We start from the raw sequence: 17207 nt of genomic DNA, 5'->3' as shown, positions 1-17207 counted from the left end.
AGTTTGAAAGCATGGGCTAGAGTATTATGTCAATACTGTTGAAGTAATTAGTGAGTTTATAAATCTTCCATGTATTTGGTTTTATGAATTCTGAAAATAACATTTTATTAGCAGTAGTTCATTTCCACTTTGCATATCATTGTAGTTTCTTTCTTGCTTATGTTGTATGATACCAATTCCATGCATGAAACACAACAAACAAATAAACTTTTAATTTCTGGAGTTATAAGGAGTTTAAAACATTAAATGGAGAAATAAGAAGTTGAATGCAAACTGTTTGACATAATTCCTTTCAGCAATTTGGTTTAGTTTTTGGGACATCCAAGGGTGCCCATTACAGTGGTATCAGAGCTATAAATCTTGCCATCCTGTGGAGGTCTTATAGGGAATTTGGAACAGCCAGATAGAGGAAAAGTGTTTGACGAAATGTCAAAACACTAAAATCAGAAATAAGAAAAAAACACAGGCTAAGCATTGAGCATGCGACAGGGGCCTTATAATTTTTGCAATACCAGAGCAAGACAAAATAGGATTTCAGACTTGCAAAGCAAACAGTCTAGTACATCTGTGTAGGGGGACATTGAATCCAGCCATACAGACACAGAGGAGATATTCTTTGATCCGGGCAACAATATGGGTGATCGAGATGACAGGAATACAGGATTAGGCGGAGGCGGGAATGCCAGTCCAGATCAGGGGACGTAATGTTCAGACAATTACTGTATACATTAGAGCAGGGGCAGCGTATGTAGCAAGAGCAGAATAGGTGAATGGACATGATGTTGCAGCTCATGGCTAGACAGATGGGTGTCAATATTAATCCAGGTGATGCCAACAATAGAAACAATAACAATGAGGGAAACAATAACAATGGGGGAAACAATAACCATGGAGGCCAAGGCAACAAAAATGGTCTTGAGAATAACATTAATGGTAATAATGGACACGGCAACAATGGGAATGAGGCTGATAACTTTAGACACGTTGCACGCCCAGCGCGGACTGCGAGCTCGAGACCTCTTCTACCCACTTTCCCACCCAGAGATCCGGTTCAACCAGTAAACGAACCGTAGATTATCGAGTTACAGGATCAGTTTAGGAGGGACTGGGAGGCTAGTGGACCAGAGTTTCAGGCGGATATTTCTCTTAGAGATTATATGGACTTGAGGATGAGACACATGCCTAAAGCAGGAGGGAGGAATCAAAACTTTGAGCTGAGGAAGAAAGTTGGAAAACTTTCTTTACCTTATTATGATGCTTCAGGGAAGATGACTGCATGAGCTTGGGTGCAGAAGGTAGATACATACTTGCAGCTAAATCCTATGCCTGAGGAGGAGGCTATCAAGTATGCGGCTATGCACTTGGATGGCGTTGCACATGAATGGTGGCATCATGGCATGGTGACTTTGGGGCATAATCAGATTACATCCTATGAGAAATTCACCAAAACATTGATTGAGAGATTTGACACTAAGGATCTCGAGTTACATTTAAAGGAGCTAGCACAGTTAAAACAGTCAGGTTCTGTGGATGCTTACATTGTCGAGTTTCAGCGCTTGTCTGTACTTGTTACTAATATCTCTCCTAGGAGATTGGTAGTGTTATTTTATGATGGTCTTGTTGATCCATTACGAGGTTGGTTGAAGGGACATGATCCACTCACCTTAGCTGAAGCAACTAAAAAAGAACGAGATTTAGCCCCTTCGGTATACAAAGGAAAAAACCATTCAACAGATTCTTCCTACTGCAAGGACAAAGATAAAAAATATTTCAGAAAGAGTATAGCAAACCCAAATAAGGATCAAAAGGACTAGACAATGAAACCTTGAATGAACTTCGAAAGAAGAAGGTGTGCTTCCATTGTAGAGAGCCTTGGGACTTATCTCATAAATGTTCTCTCAAGGCTAAGGCAAATCAAATGGAGTATTTTTTAGCAGAAGAGTCAAAGTCAGAAGGGGAGGATCAGCACTCCGATTCAGATGAGGGTAACACTATAGAGGAGAGCAACATTTCTAAGGATGATAGATCATTGGCACGCTTGACAGGGGCCCAAAAGGCAATCACATTTAAGGTCAAGGGTACTATCCAGGGGCAGAAAGTGATATCTCTTATTGACACTGGGGCTACACATAACTTCATAGATGCACAGTTGGTAGCCAGGAGAGGGTTATAGATAGAGGAGCATGATGGGTTTAGAGTCATGGTGGCTAACAGTGATAAGTTATTATGCACTCGAAAGATATCTAATCTTCACATCAGGTTTGGAGATGGCTACGAGTTGGAGGATGAGTTCTATGTTGTGGACATGGGAGATTATGATGTCATCCTCGGCATGACATGGATGGCTTCACTAGTTGAGTTCACACTCAATCTAGTGAAATTGGAGATGAGATTCCAGCATGAGGGCAGAACTGTGGTACTTAGAGGACTTTCAGATGGAGGTTGCAGAGTAGTGTCCTTGAGGAGAATGCAGAGACTTTTTCGTCATGATGACATAGAGTGGGTGGCAGAGTGCTACATTATGCCAACTTCACTAGAGCCACAAGAAAAGAGTCATCCACCAGATATCCAGAAGATACTTGATAGACACGCTAAAGTATTTAGCGATATTCCTCATGGGGTTCCTCCTGACAGAGGGATGGAACATGTTATTGAGCTCGAGGAGGGAGTCAAACCAGTTATGATTACTCCCTATCATCATCCTAAGAAACACAAGGATGAGATAGAGAAGGCGATTAAGGATTTGTTGGAGATGGGGCATATCAGGCTCAGTAAGAGCCCCTTTGCTTCAGCAGTAGTATTGGTAAAGAAGAAGGATGGGACGATGCACATGTGCATTGATTACAGGGCACTGAATAAGAAAATAATTAAAAATAGGTATCTCATTCCTAGGATTGATGAGCTGATTGATGAGTTGCATGGGGCATGCTTCTTCACCAAAATTGATTTGCGATCCGGATACCATCAGATCAGGATGAGAGCAAAGGACATTGATAAAATAGCCTTCCAATGTCACTATGGCCACTTTGAGTTCATGGTTATACCATTTGGTCTAACCAATGCACCTGCTACATTTCAAAGTTGTATGAACCAGGTATTCAGGAAGCAGCTGAGGAGATTTGTCTTGATCTTCTTTGATGACATCTTGGTCTTCAGTAAGACCTGGGAGGAGCACTTACATCATCTGGAGGAGGTGTTATCTATTCTAGAGAGAGAGTCATTGTATGCCAAGGAATCTAAATGTAAGTTTGGCATGACTGAGCTCCTTTACCTTGGGCATATCATTAGTGCAGATGGCGTTCTAGTTGATCCCGAAAAGATTAGAGCTATTGTAGAGTGGCCTACTCCCACAAACCTTACACAACTTAATGGATTCTTTGGTTTATGTGGTTTTTATAGGAGGTTTGTTAAGGGATTCTCATAGATTGCTACACCCTTGACAGATCTTACCAGGAAAGGAGCCTTCGTGTGGACAGGGGCAGCACAGAGGTGTTTTGAGCATTTCAAGCAGGTAATGTCTTCATGTCCAATTCTAGCTCTACCAGATTTCATGAAGCCTTTTGAGCTTCATTGTGATGCATCAAGTAATGGGATTGGAGCAGTATTGATGCAGGAGAAGCATCCCATTGCATTCAAGAGTAGGAAGCTCCGTGGAATTGAGAAAAGTTATTCTGTCTATGACCGGGAGATGTTGGCCATAATGCATGCATTGGCCAAATTTCGATCATATTTGGTAGGTGGAAATTTTGTGATCAAGACTGATCACAACAGTATTAAATACTTCATGAGCCAGCGTGATCTTAATGACCGGCAACAAAAATGGGTGACTAAATTGCAGGCTTATGACTTTGACATAGTGTTTGTCAAAGGTAAGAAAATGTGGTGGCTGATGCCTTATCTCGGAGACCTCACTTATGTGCTCTGGCAGAGATTTCAGGAGATTGGAGAGATCGGATTATAGCAGAGTATGTCGGAGATGCTTGGGCTTTTGGATTGATTTCAGGTACCATACAGGATGATCATTATGAGGTGATAGATGGATTGATCAGAGTTCAGGACAGGGTTTATTTGATTCCGTCATCACATTTGAGAGAGGCGATATTGAAGGCATTTCATGATGCACCCACAGTTGGACATCCGGGGGTCTTCAAGACGTACAGGCAGATCCGAGAGCGGTTTTCATGGAAAGGGCTCAAGGATGATGTTTAGAGGTATGTCAGGGAGTGTGTGGTTTGTCAACAAAATAAGGGAGAGCACACATTTCTTGTAGGTTTATTACAGCCCTTGCCCATTCCTGATAGGAAATGGGAAAGTATTTCGATGGACTTCATCACTGGTTTACCACGAGTGCAGGGAAGGGATTGCATCTATGTGGTGGTGGACCGCTTAACGAAGTTTGCTCACTTCTTTGCTATTCCATCCACTTACATAGTAGCACAAGTGGCAGATCTTTTCTTTAGAGAGATATTCAGGTTACATGGGCTGCCCAAATTCATTGTCAGTGACCAAAATAGTAAGTTTATGAGTTTTTTTGGCAAGAGTTGTTTAGGTTGTGTGGTACAGATCTTACACCTAGCACTAGTTATCATCCACAAACAGATGGGCAAATAGAGATTGTGAATAAATGGGTGGAAGGATATTTGAGGAACTATGTAACTGCACAACAAAAGGCTTGGATCAGATGGTTGCATATGGGAGAGTATTGTTATAACACCACTTATCATATGTCTATCAAGATGACTCCTTTCATGGCACTCTATGGCTATGAAGCACCTAGCTTTATGGATTAGTTTTGAGGGATAGTAGAGTGTCCAAAGCCAAAAACTTATTGCAGGATAGTCAGGACATCCTGAAAGTGCTCAAAGAGAATATACAACAGGCTCAGAATCAACAGAAATTGTATGTTGATCAGTGTCGAATAGAGTGTAGCTTCGAGGTAGGGGATATGGTTTACTTGAGGCTACAACCATATAGACAGTCATCGCTCAAGAAGCGGGGAGCTGAAAAGTTGAAACCTAGATTTTATGGTCCCTACAAGGTGATTCGCAAAGTGGGAAAAGTCACCTATGAGCTTGAGCTTCCAGAGGGCAATCGAGTGCACAATGTGTTTCATGTGTCTAGGCTTAAGAAAGCCATTGGTCAGAGTGTAGTGCCTTCTGTAGATTTACCCCCTTTGGATGAGGAGGGGAAGCTTGTGTTAGTACTTGAGGCTATTCTGGACACCAGAGAGAGGAAGCTTAGAAATAGGATAGTGAAGGAGTATTTGGTTAGATGGAAAGACCTGCCGGAGGAAGATTCTACATGGGAGAGTGAGCAGGTTATTCAGCAGGCTAGACTGAGAGTGCTTGAGGACAAGCAATTTCAAGGGGGGAAAACTGTAATGTCCACATTTTAGTAGTTGACCAAGTGTGTGTGCGTTAGCCTTGTTCTACATGGTCCCGAGGGCTAACGAAGGGTTTAATGGGATCCTGGAGTGTTTTGACCTAGTCATTTCCAGTTTGGGCCAAAACGAAGTTGATTTACTCAGTTTCAGGCATACTTACTATTTTTAGTAAGTCGGCAGGACACAGTGCAGGTCAATTTTGGTGATTGGATTCGATACTCCTCGGTGAGAGCTTTCCGATGAGCTATCACTCGCATTATTCGGAGTCCGATTGCTAATACATTTTAATGCCTAAAGTTTTATTAAAGTAACATCTAATTTAATTGTAAAATATTAAAGTGTTACTTTAATATTTATTTTTTTGGTGATGTGTACCCAAGGGAGACATAAGGGTGTTTTAATATATGTTTTATATATTACACATCTTTTATCCCACATTGCCCATATGAGTTGAGCGGACCCTTGGAAATAGAATAAAAGGAAGCATTCGTGGCTTCATTAGGCAGGTTGAATATGAGAAGAAATTGGTGTGTGAGTTGCAGCTTTGTTCTTGGCATTTGAGGACGTCTATCCTCTCTTGTAACATTCTAAACATCATTCCCTTGGGGTTTGGCCTTTGGAATTCTTTCTTATTGGCTTCATTATCAGGCAATTTAGTTGCATTTTCGGCTACAGGCAGATTTGATATTTTGCTCATATCTTCTTCACTACTTGTCTGACGCTTATGCCACTTTGAGGGAATGGTATTATGAAGGTAGTGGACTGATTGAAGGACAAAGTATTGTAGTAGCAATTTCGAAAGCATGGGCTGGAGTATTATGTCAATACTGCTGAAGTAATTAGTGAGTTGATAAATCTGCCATGTATTTAGTTTTATGAATTCTGAAAATAACATTTTATTAGCAGTAGTTCATTTCCACTTTGCATATCATTGTAGTTTCTTTCTTGCTTATGTTGTATGATACCAATTCCATGCATGAAACACAAAAAATAAATAAATGTTTGATTTTCGGAGTTATAAGGGGTTTAAAACATTAAACGGAGAAATAAGAAGTTGAATGCAAACTGTTTAACATAATTCCTTTCAGCAATTTGGTTTAGTTTTTGGGACATCCAGGGGTGCCCATTACACTTTGAGGGATGTTTTAGGTCTTTGTAAAGGTGCACAGCTGCACACCTTTACTTAGGTTTATAGTTCTTATTTTTCAAAAAAAATTTCTAGTTTTTTAAAAGTTTTGCAAAAAAAAGGGTGCACAATTGCACACCTTTAACTTGGTGTTTGTTGTTGTGCTATGTAGGCTTGAGTAAAAGGATAGACGGAGATGTGCACCTCAACAAGTGCAATGATGCAACAAGAAAGCTTGGAGGAAGAAAAATGAAGTAGGGAGAGGGGTACAAGATCCCAGGTTTTATAGACCTAGGACCTAGTGCACCTCTTTGAGGTGCGCAGTAGCACTGTTGCACACATCAAAGAGGAAGTTCTTTCCAATGAGACTTACTGCACTAGCACACCTAGTGAGGTGTGCTAGGTGCACTAGTGCACACATTTTCTGCACAAAAATAAATTTCTTCCTCAAAATTTTGGTTTCTAGAATTTGGTTTTTTTTAGCAAGGACCCAGATTGGCCAAAGACACTAGGAAAAACCCTAAAAAGAGACTATGACCCTGGATTAGGGATCCAAAAAGCTAAAAAATAAAGTAGGGGGTCCCCATTTCTATGTGAAATGGGGCATGTTGTGAAACCACAACAAGAGGTTTCTAATTTCTCAAGTACTTTAACTCCTGAAGACCTGATTGATTGGATTGGTGAATTGCAAGACTGCTTTGAGATTGAGAATATTGAGGATCCACTTAGAGTGAGGTTGGCACAAACTAAGCTGAAAGGACATGCTACTTTTTGGTGGAAAGAACTACAAAGAGATAGAGACGAAGAGGGTGAATTAAAGATCACTAGATGGAGATGGATGGTGACTAATTTCATTCCTATTACTTACGAACTTGAGTTGTTTAAGAGGTTGCAAAATCTAAAACAAAAGGATATGACTATGAAAGATTATACCAGGAAGTTCTACAAGTTTACTATATGGTTTGGGCATAGAGAATTATCAAAGGAGAAGGTAACTTAGTACATTAATGGCTTGAGATTCAATATTCAGGAAGAGGTTGGTATGCTGAATATTTCTTTAGTTGAGGATTCTTATTAGTATGCCCCAAAGGTAGAAGATAAGTTGAAGAGAAAAATTCAAGGTAATGCCAAAGGAAAGGAGAAGTGGTATAGCTTGAAAAAGGTTGAACTGAGTGTAGAAGGTGAACCAAAACCTATTGATCAAAGGAGGAAAAGTAGAGGTGGTTTTAGTGGCAATTTCTTTAGATGTGGTTAAGAAGGGCGTAGATATTTTGAATTTCCTCATGGCAGGAAAGTTTTTGTTATGAATGAGGTTGTAGTCCCTGAATTCAACCTAAGAAAGAAAAGAGTTTACTAGCTCGAAAAGTGTTGGTTAGTTAGAGGACACTGGATTCTTGTCAGAGAACTAATTTGTTCAAGACTACTTGTAATTCTGGTGGTAAAGTATGCAAGGTGATTATGGATGGTGGTAGTACTTATAACCTTGTTCCTAAGGAGATGGTTCATAAACTTGGTGTTAAGAGAGTGAGACATTCTTGTCCTTATAGGATTGGATTGTTGCAAGGTGAGCATGCTTTGGAGGTTAGGCAGTATAAGGATCAAGTATTGTGTGATATTGTGGACATGAACAATTGTCATGTGTTGCTTGGTAGACATTGACAGTATGATTGTAGGGATGTGCATGATTGTGTCAAGAATGTGTTTACTATTGTGAACGATGGAAGGAAGCGTTCCTTGATTCCTTTGCAAAATGAAGTGGTTGCTAGGAGAAACCTAAGTATTGGTAGTCAAGTTGAGTTGGCATATTCTAAGAGGGTTGGAGATCAGCATGGAAAGAAGACCTATAGCACACCTAGGATGGATGTGAAGAAGTAGAAGAAGAACAAGGGAAAGAGTGTGCAAGTTGAAAACTTGGAGGATATGTATGTGAAGAACTAGTTTGGGATTTATGTGTTGTATCCTAGAAGATGTTCTTCTAGCTACTAAGAATATTTTTTCAAACCTATGGTGTCTGATGTAGGAACATCTTGGGCTTCCTTGTAATGCTGCATGATTGGAGGTATTTTGCTAAGTGTTGTGGACTCGGTCACCAAATAGTGGTGCTTAGTTTTTGAAGGGTCTAGTTGTGGTCAAGGAACTTGGTCATTGAAGGAGCTTAGTCACTGAAGGAGCTCGACAAATACATTTTTCTTGAGACCTATTATGCTCAGTAGGTGTTGGTTGCTCGGCTTACATTGGGTTTCTTGACATTCACTATAGTGCTTGTCATGTGTTGGTTGCTCGATATTCATTAGGAGCTCGACGATGCTTGAGAGTTTACTGATGCTTAGCTTGGTCTTTCTGATGCTCGGCTTGGTGTTGGTTCCTATAGGTGTCATCTATGAGCTAAATTTTGGTATTTAATTTGTGTTGTATCCAAATTTGGGTATTTAATTTGTGTTGTAGCTGACTTGTGGCTCAACATATATTTAATGTAAGGGTTTTTATTTAATTTGTAATGAACTGGGCCAACTAGTGATTTAGTTAGGTATAAGTAGGGGATGTTGTGGAGTCTTTAGGCATCATTATTTTCATCCATCTTGGAGAAGAGGATGAAAAATTTGAAGGGCTAGCAGCTATAGCTTGAGAACCAAAGAATTGAGGGTACAAGTGTAGATTATGTTTGGTGTTCTTATCTAGTTGTAGAGTTGGACTAGTTGGGATTGGTGTCTGTAGTTGGATCTTGAGGAATCTTGTAGAACTTTTATTACAATTGATGTTGTATTTGGCCCTAACCTGGAAGGCCTTACAATCGAGCATATTGTGTATAATTAGTTATCTATGAATAAAGAGTTGTGATTTGGTATCAGATCTTGCATTTGTGTTCCATTGTTGTAGTGTTTCCATTGTGTGGTTATTTATCGGAGGCTTGGACATCTCCTTTGGGGATTCTCCTACTGTACTACATCACTAACCTATAATTCTAGAGGGTTACATAAGAAGGATTGAGTAGTTGGCAAAGTTTATAATTTCCTTGCGACCAAATAGACCTAGTTTCTTAAGGCAAATTATTGGTTTTGCTCAACTGTCAGATCAAACTAGGGAAATTAACACTACTAATCAAATTGCCAAACTTGAGGAATTTAATGATTAGCATCTTTGTAAACATGTCACCCAAAAGAATGATTCTAAAATACTAGATAAAATGATGAAGGATTTGATAAATAAGATAAGGGCTAAGATCTAGAAGGCTTTGAAAGGGCCTAGGAGAACCCTAAGACTAAAGATGAATATGAAGAAGCTATTGAAAATCTAGAGAAGACTAAAGTTGAGATTCCTAATGAGGAAGAAAGATTGCTGAGAGTTATTAGATAAATGGGTAAGAATCATAGAAGTGATACTACATCTATAGGAATTGATAAATGAGATTGATGAACTCGAGGATTACTTTGAGCTTGAAGATGTTAGAAATCCACAGAGAGTTATGTTAGCACATAATAAATTGAAGGACCATATTTCCTTATGGTAGGAAGAAACATGGAATGGTAGAGAATATAATGGAGAGCCTAAGATCAGTAGATGGATAGTTACAATTTCTAGACTCAAGGTCAAGTTCATACTAGATGGTAATGAACTAGATTTGTTTAATAGATTGCATAATTTGAAGGAAAAATATATGACAATAAAGGTGTATACATAGGATTTTTACAAGATATCAATTAGATCTAGACATTGATGATCTAAGGAAAAGGTGGCTAGGTATATTAGTCGTATAAGACTTAACATTCAAGATGACTTCAATATGTTTAGGATTAGTACAATTGAAGATGATTATCAGAATGCTCTAAAGGAAGGAAATAAGTTGAAAAGAAGACAAGTTAACCCTAGGGTTAGAGATAATTTGATAGTTGATAAGGTAAAAGATAAACTTGTGATTGAAGATGAACCTAATCATAAAATTCATGAAAAGGGCAAAGGAAATGAAGAGTTCATATGTACTTGTTTCAAATGTGGGAATGTTGGACATAGAGATTCCCAATGTTTGATTGGTACTAGCAAAGGAAAAAAGAACCTAGTGGCACATGAGGAACACACACAAAAAATGAACTTATTAAAAGGGAAGTTGCACCTAAGAGAATCTTTGATGTTTAGGAGAGTTATGTTGAGCAAGAAGGAATCAAAACCTATGAAAAAAGGTATTTGTTCTGAACTATTTGTAAATTAGGAGGTAAATATTGTAAGATATAATAGATGGTGGAACTACTCATAACCTTGTATTAGATAAAATAATAAAAATATTGGATTAATTAGACTAAAACATCCTTGTCCTTATGTGATAATTTGATTTCAAGATGATCATATGATGCAAGTGAAAGAACATTGTTGCATTAGTTTCAACATTGGACCACACTGAGATGAGATATTATTGATGTGGTTAACATGAGTGTTTTCCATGTTTTATTGGGTAGACCTTGACAATGTGATGTTGGTGTTATTCATTATTGTCAAAGGAATATTGTTTCTATCATCAAAAATGACAAAAGATTTACATAACTTTCTTTAAAGGAGGAAGAAATTAAAGCTAAGAAGCTAAGCATGATGAGAACTTACATTTCAGGAGACCAGATTGCTTCGTATCAGAAGTTGATATATTTCCAATAGTTTACTACAATGATTACTAGGGTTGTATAGTTGTTGAGAAATCTAATGAGTGAATGTGAATTGGTGAAGATAAAAAGTAGTTTAAATGAGATTATGATGTTGTAATAGGTTATTGGTGAAATTATAATAGATGAGAAATAGAATCTTGTGAGTGGATTACAGAACACAAACTTGTTGAATAATACTAGAGGTGAATTCAAACAACAAAATTTTAAGTAGCCATTAGTTGGTGGTTGCAAAGGTAATAGAAACTAAGACACTAGTGTTGGCATGACTAATCTAACAAGTTGATGATGGGGAGAAGAACTGATGGATTGCATGATAATTAGTTATACTTTTTGTCATTGATGTCAAACTACTTGGCATATTATTTTGACTTGATACCATATCATTAAATTGTTAAAGTTGATGAAAGATCAACCCCACAGCTCCCAAGAATCACCCACATGCAAACACCTATCACAGAAAGAGAGAAGGAAAAGCTATGGAGGCTGGAATTGCCAGATCCATAGATGAGAGAGAAATTGCTATTATCAAAAGTGAATGAATAAAATTGCAAAGAGATCAATCCTTATAAAAGGAGATCAAAACCCTAATAGGTAAAACTTAGGTTGCATAATAATAATTAATAAAATAATTAATTATTATATGCATAAAGTTTAGCTTAAGTAAACAAGAGATAATAAGTGACTTAATAATTAAATCAAAATTATTTAATTAATAAGGCAATATCTTATTATTCTAACACCCCCCCTTAAGATAAACTTAGGGAGTAGATAAAAACCTAGAAACTACTACTGAAAGAAAATTGGGTCCTAGCAACAAGGACTAATGAGGTACCCAAACACAACCAAATCTCCTCAAAGAGGAGAAATAGAGAAAACCACATCGAAAAAACCCTACTCCAAAAAGGGATGGAATTAATGTTCTAGAAGATAGGAACAAAAGATGATCATGAAGAACACCACTGAAGTATGAAGCTGCAAACACTGCCAAATTGTTGATCAGAAGAACCTCCACTGTATAGAACATGACCAAGTAGAGAAGACTAAGTCTAATGAGCTAATCAATCAAAGATGGAAGGATCTTCATGGCCTCCAAAAATAGGAATGAAAAATGTCTATATGGTAAATAATTCATCTTACCAAAATGCATAGGTATCCAACCACTACAATTGCCTAGTACATAGGATCAAATACTAAATACATAGCTCACTCCATCAAACCAAGAAAGTAATGGAACCAACATAACCCCACTATAATTCTAAGAGGGAAGACATGAACACTAAAACTAAACGCAATATCTCCTATAGAAAGTAGAATCAAGAACATCGAGAGTGTAAAAGAAGTACAAACACCTACAATGGCATATGTCATCGACACATCATGAGGCTAATATCATGGAAGGAATACTCACTTGACAAAGGAAGATGGTGAATATGGCCAACATGAAACCCCCCAAGGCACTTTATAATGTAGTGCGAGTACAAAAAAACACAAAGATGTGCAAGATCTCAAAATGCAATAGAGTGGCACTTTATCTCAGTGTATTTGCAAAAAATACTACAAAAGGATGTCAACAAAAATCAAAAAAAAATATAAGACTAATATAATAAATAGTACAACCCATGAAAAATCATCTGAAACAACAAAAATCAATCCTTGGACCTAAAACAACCAAGATATCCATCAAAATGCAAAAAAGCAAAAAATTGAATAGGATGTTCGTGGAGCAAAATCTGGAAAATAGAATGTCTCAAGATATGTCTCTCGGAGTGCAAAATAGAACTTCTAAATTTGATAGAAAAAATAGGCCACCAAATAGTATCAAAAATCCAAATAAACTACACCATCATGACAAGCTCTAAATCATCTTTCCAACACTTCTTTCGGATCAAAAAATGGAGTCCAAATGAGCAAGTTATGGCCAAAAAATCACATGTACATAAAAAAAGTGTTGGAAAAACAAAAAAAATTACCACCTCAAGATCCATGCCAAAATGTCTTGAAAAGTGTGCCCACCAACACCATAAATTGCCTCAAGAAGCATGTCATTTATGTACCAAAACTTTCTTGATTTGCATGCCCCAAAATCTCAATTTTTTTGTGCCAAAAATCACAAAATCATCACCTCGAGAAACATGCCAAAAGTATCGAGTTTCAAACAAAAAATCTTGATTTGTGTGACTAAAAAATTTGAAAATTGTTGCCTCGATAAATGTGCCAAAATTAGGAAATTATTGCCTTGAGAAATGTGTCCAATCTGGGAGCAAAAATGTTAGCCTCAAATTCCATCTGTGTCTAAATTGAACAAATTTTATATGAAAATAGGGGTTTTTGGGTGCTCTGAGCTCAACGGTGATGTCCATTTGGGCTCATAGTGCATGAAAACACGGCGACCCTCAGATTCAATACAAAAAATGAAACCCTCTGAACAAAAAAGCACAGATCTGAAAGCCAAGACAAACTTCTCATAAATAGAACAGGGGCATGAAGATATAGAGCTCTGATACCATGTTGAAGTTGATGAAAGATCAACCCCACAGCTCCCAAGAATCACCTACATGCATACACCTGTCATAAAGAGAGAGAAGGTAAAGCTATGGAGATTGGAATTGTCAAATCCATAGATGAGACATTTTTGATGAGCAAAAAGAGAAATTGCTATTATCAAAAGTGAATGAATAAAATTACAAAGAGATCAATCTTTATAAAAGGAGATCAAAACCCTAACAAGTGAAACTTAGGTTGCATGATAATAATTAATAAAATAATTAATTATTATATGCCTAAAGTTTAGCTTAAGTAAACTAGAGATAATAAGAGACTTAATAATTTAATTAATAAGACAATATCTTATTAACTTAACATAGATGATAGCTATACATGAATGTTGAGAAAGGAACATAGGTATGACTATCAGGAATTTATCGAGTAACAGTTGGAACAAATAGTGGGAAATAATTTAGTAAATTTGGATTGCAAAGTGAGTTGGAATATAAATTAAGAATATAGTTTAAGAAATTTAAATACATGTCTTATCAAAGGACATACCACATCAAAGACATCGTGTCTTATTGGTGAAAAGGGATCAGAAACCTTTTTAGAGTGAAGAATATCTTATCAGAGTTAAAATGTATAAGGTATAGATGTTAGAGTGTGGTTGTCATTTCACCAAAAGACCAATCTATCAATGCTCGATACAACCACTCAACTTATAGTACATAGGAGGCAGTTGAGCCCTTGTCACAAATCCCAATGGAAGTGCTAAACAAATTTCTAACAGTCTCCCCCTCAATGTTATCTGAGGGTCTGAGGATTTGAACCTATGACCAAGCTCTGATATCACTTGTTAGAGTGGGGTTTCTGTTGCACCAAAAGACTGATCTATAAATGCCCGATACAACTATTCAACTTATAGTACACATGAGGCGGCTAAGCCCTTATCATGAATCTCAAGGAGAGCATTGAACAAACTTCTAAAAATAGAAAGACAAAGCCACTATTAGAGATTGAAAAGAAAAGAAAGATGACGCATGAGGAATATAGTAAAGATACAATAATCGAGGGAAAGAAGATTGTTCAAGAAGTTTCTATAAAAGGCAAAGTAGATAGCAATACTGTGTTGATTGAAAATAGGTGATGATGGAATTATGATCGTTGGATCTAGGTTTGGATTTTTTATATTTTGAAGAACATCTACTTATGGGAAGAAAGAAGTAGAGTTAGTTATCTTGACAAAGGGTATCGTAGATGAGAAAGAAGAATTGAAGAAGAAGTGGGCAAGGCTATCAGAGCATAAATCCTTTAATAGAGTAGCATAATTGGTTTAGAGTGTTGAAATCCTTTAGCAAGGTTACTCCTAACAAAGTAAAGATTCTAACAAATCTAAAGGAAAATCCTTTGATAGGGTAACACCTAACATTGTTTTTGTAACCTTTAATTGGTAAGGATCCTAACAAAGCATATTTCAAAAGAATGTATAATATTTGTGAGCATCAATATCACACTATGGTTTTCACCTAAATCGAGTTTCCATGAGATAAATTATGGAGTCATTATTGTGTGAATTTTTTATTTTTATGGATGAATGTTTAATGGGTAGTTAATCGATAATTTTGTTATAGGTTGACTTGAATCTTATCAGCAATAATATTGAAAGTTGATAAATTGTTTTAACTAATGATTATCAATTCACCTCCTCCCCCCCTCTCTCTCAATAATCAATCATATATCTACAATTTTTATCAAAGCATAGGACCCTAAATTGGAAGCTTAACTGTTTAGGAAGAAAATCTCAAGATGTATAGGAAGGATGCTCCAAAGTTTAACAAGTATGAGGATGATTTTGGGATATGGGCTAGTAGGATGAAATTGCACTTATTGAGACTTATAGAGAGCATGGATGAATACCTTACCAAAGAACCTATGAAGTCAACTGGTACACTTAATGAGGCACATAAAAAAGAAAATTTGATTCATAAAACTATGATGATGGAGTTGGCTAGTTCTTTGAAGAACTATGAATATGTTGATATCCAACATCTACTTATGACCAAGGAGATGTAGGAGAAATTATTGCAAGTACATAGTGGAGATGAACATGTTCTGGAAGAAAAAGCCAAAGAAATGAAAGGAAAGCTAGATGCCATGAGAATGCATGATCATGAGACCATTGCTCAATATGGGACAAGAGTAGAAGAGGTTGTTGCAGCTATCAAAAGATTTAGTGGAACAATCGAAGAAAGTGACATTGTATGAATAATGTTGAGAGCCCCACCTAATAGGTATGTAATTAGAGTTTCTTCTATACAAGAGTTAAGGATAATTAACAAAAGTAAGATTACTATTGATTTTCTTATTGATAGGTTAGCAGTATTTGGGCTAAGTAATTATGAAAATAGTCAACTGATTAGTGAAATTACCTTTCAAGCTTCAGTAAGTGATGGACAAAATAGAAAAGGAAAATCTACTAATAATGATGTATATGAAGGTTTAGCAGCAAAAGAGAAAGAACTGAAAGAGTTGGAAGCTTTAATCACAAAGAGATTTTGTAAAGGAAAAGGTATATACAAATTAAAGATTCCTATTACATGCTAGAATAATAGGCAAATCGGTCATTTTGCACATAGGTGTCACAACAAACCAAAGAGAGCATATAGTGGAGATAAGATGGGAAAATACAATAAGTACAAAAACTTTGGACAAAAGGGAAATAAAGCATATTACACAGTAGAGGATGAAAAAAATGAATACAATACAGAGGGTGATAATCATGACAAGGAGATAGTCTTTGCTATTGTAATGGGAGAGTCTGCTACCTACAAGAATGATATTGGTGAAGAGAAGTCATTAATATCAAGCATGAATAAGAATAGTGATTGGATCATTGACAATGGTTGTTCTCATCATATGATTGAAGATAAGGATAAATTCCTAACAATGGAGTGGTGTGATGGATCACCAGTCAAGTTTGAAAATGGATCACCTTGCATAATCAGAGGAGAGGGTACAATCACTTTAATTGGTGAAATTACTCGTGATGATGCTTATTGGACAAATGGTTTGCAGTATAACTTGTTGAGTGTTTCTTAGTTGAAAACGAAAGATTTCAGATTTGAGTTTAGCAATGGAAAGAGTAAGATATCAAGAAAGAATGGAAATTCGGTCACTACCAGTGAATAGAAAAGAGGTAACCATTTCAAGTTAAACACTACACTAGGCCATTGTCTAATTGCTAAGCTTGAAGAGATTTGGTTATGGCATAAGAGACTATGTCATGTGAATTTCGACAATTTAGATAAAATTAGTAAAAAATAAAAGTGTTAGGGGAATACATCGATAGTGAAGAAAGTAGAAAATGTTGTATGTAAGGAGTGTCAGTTTGGGAAGATTACTTATTAAAAAGTTTCCAAGTAAATATTTCTCAAAATAGAACATCTTGGATTTAGTACACATAGATCTTTGTGGTCCTATTGGTTCTGAAAGCTATCATGGAGGTAAATAATTTATAATATTTGTTGATGACCATTCAAGGATGATGTTAGCAATGTTCTTG

Source organism: Cupressus sempervirens, chromosome 6, assembly GCF_028749045.1.
Source record: "Cupressus sempervirens isolate cs-2001-9-10 chromosome 6, ASM2874904v1, whole genome shotgun sequence".
In the NCBI taxonomy this organism is placed as follows: Eukaryota; Viridiplantae; Streptophyta; class Pinopsida; order Cupressales; family Cupressaceae; genus Cupressus; species Cupressus sempervirens.
Note: the sequence above shows the minus strand (reverse complement) of the source record.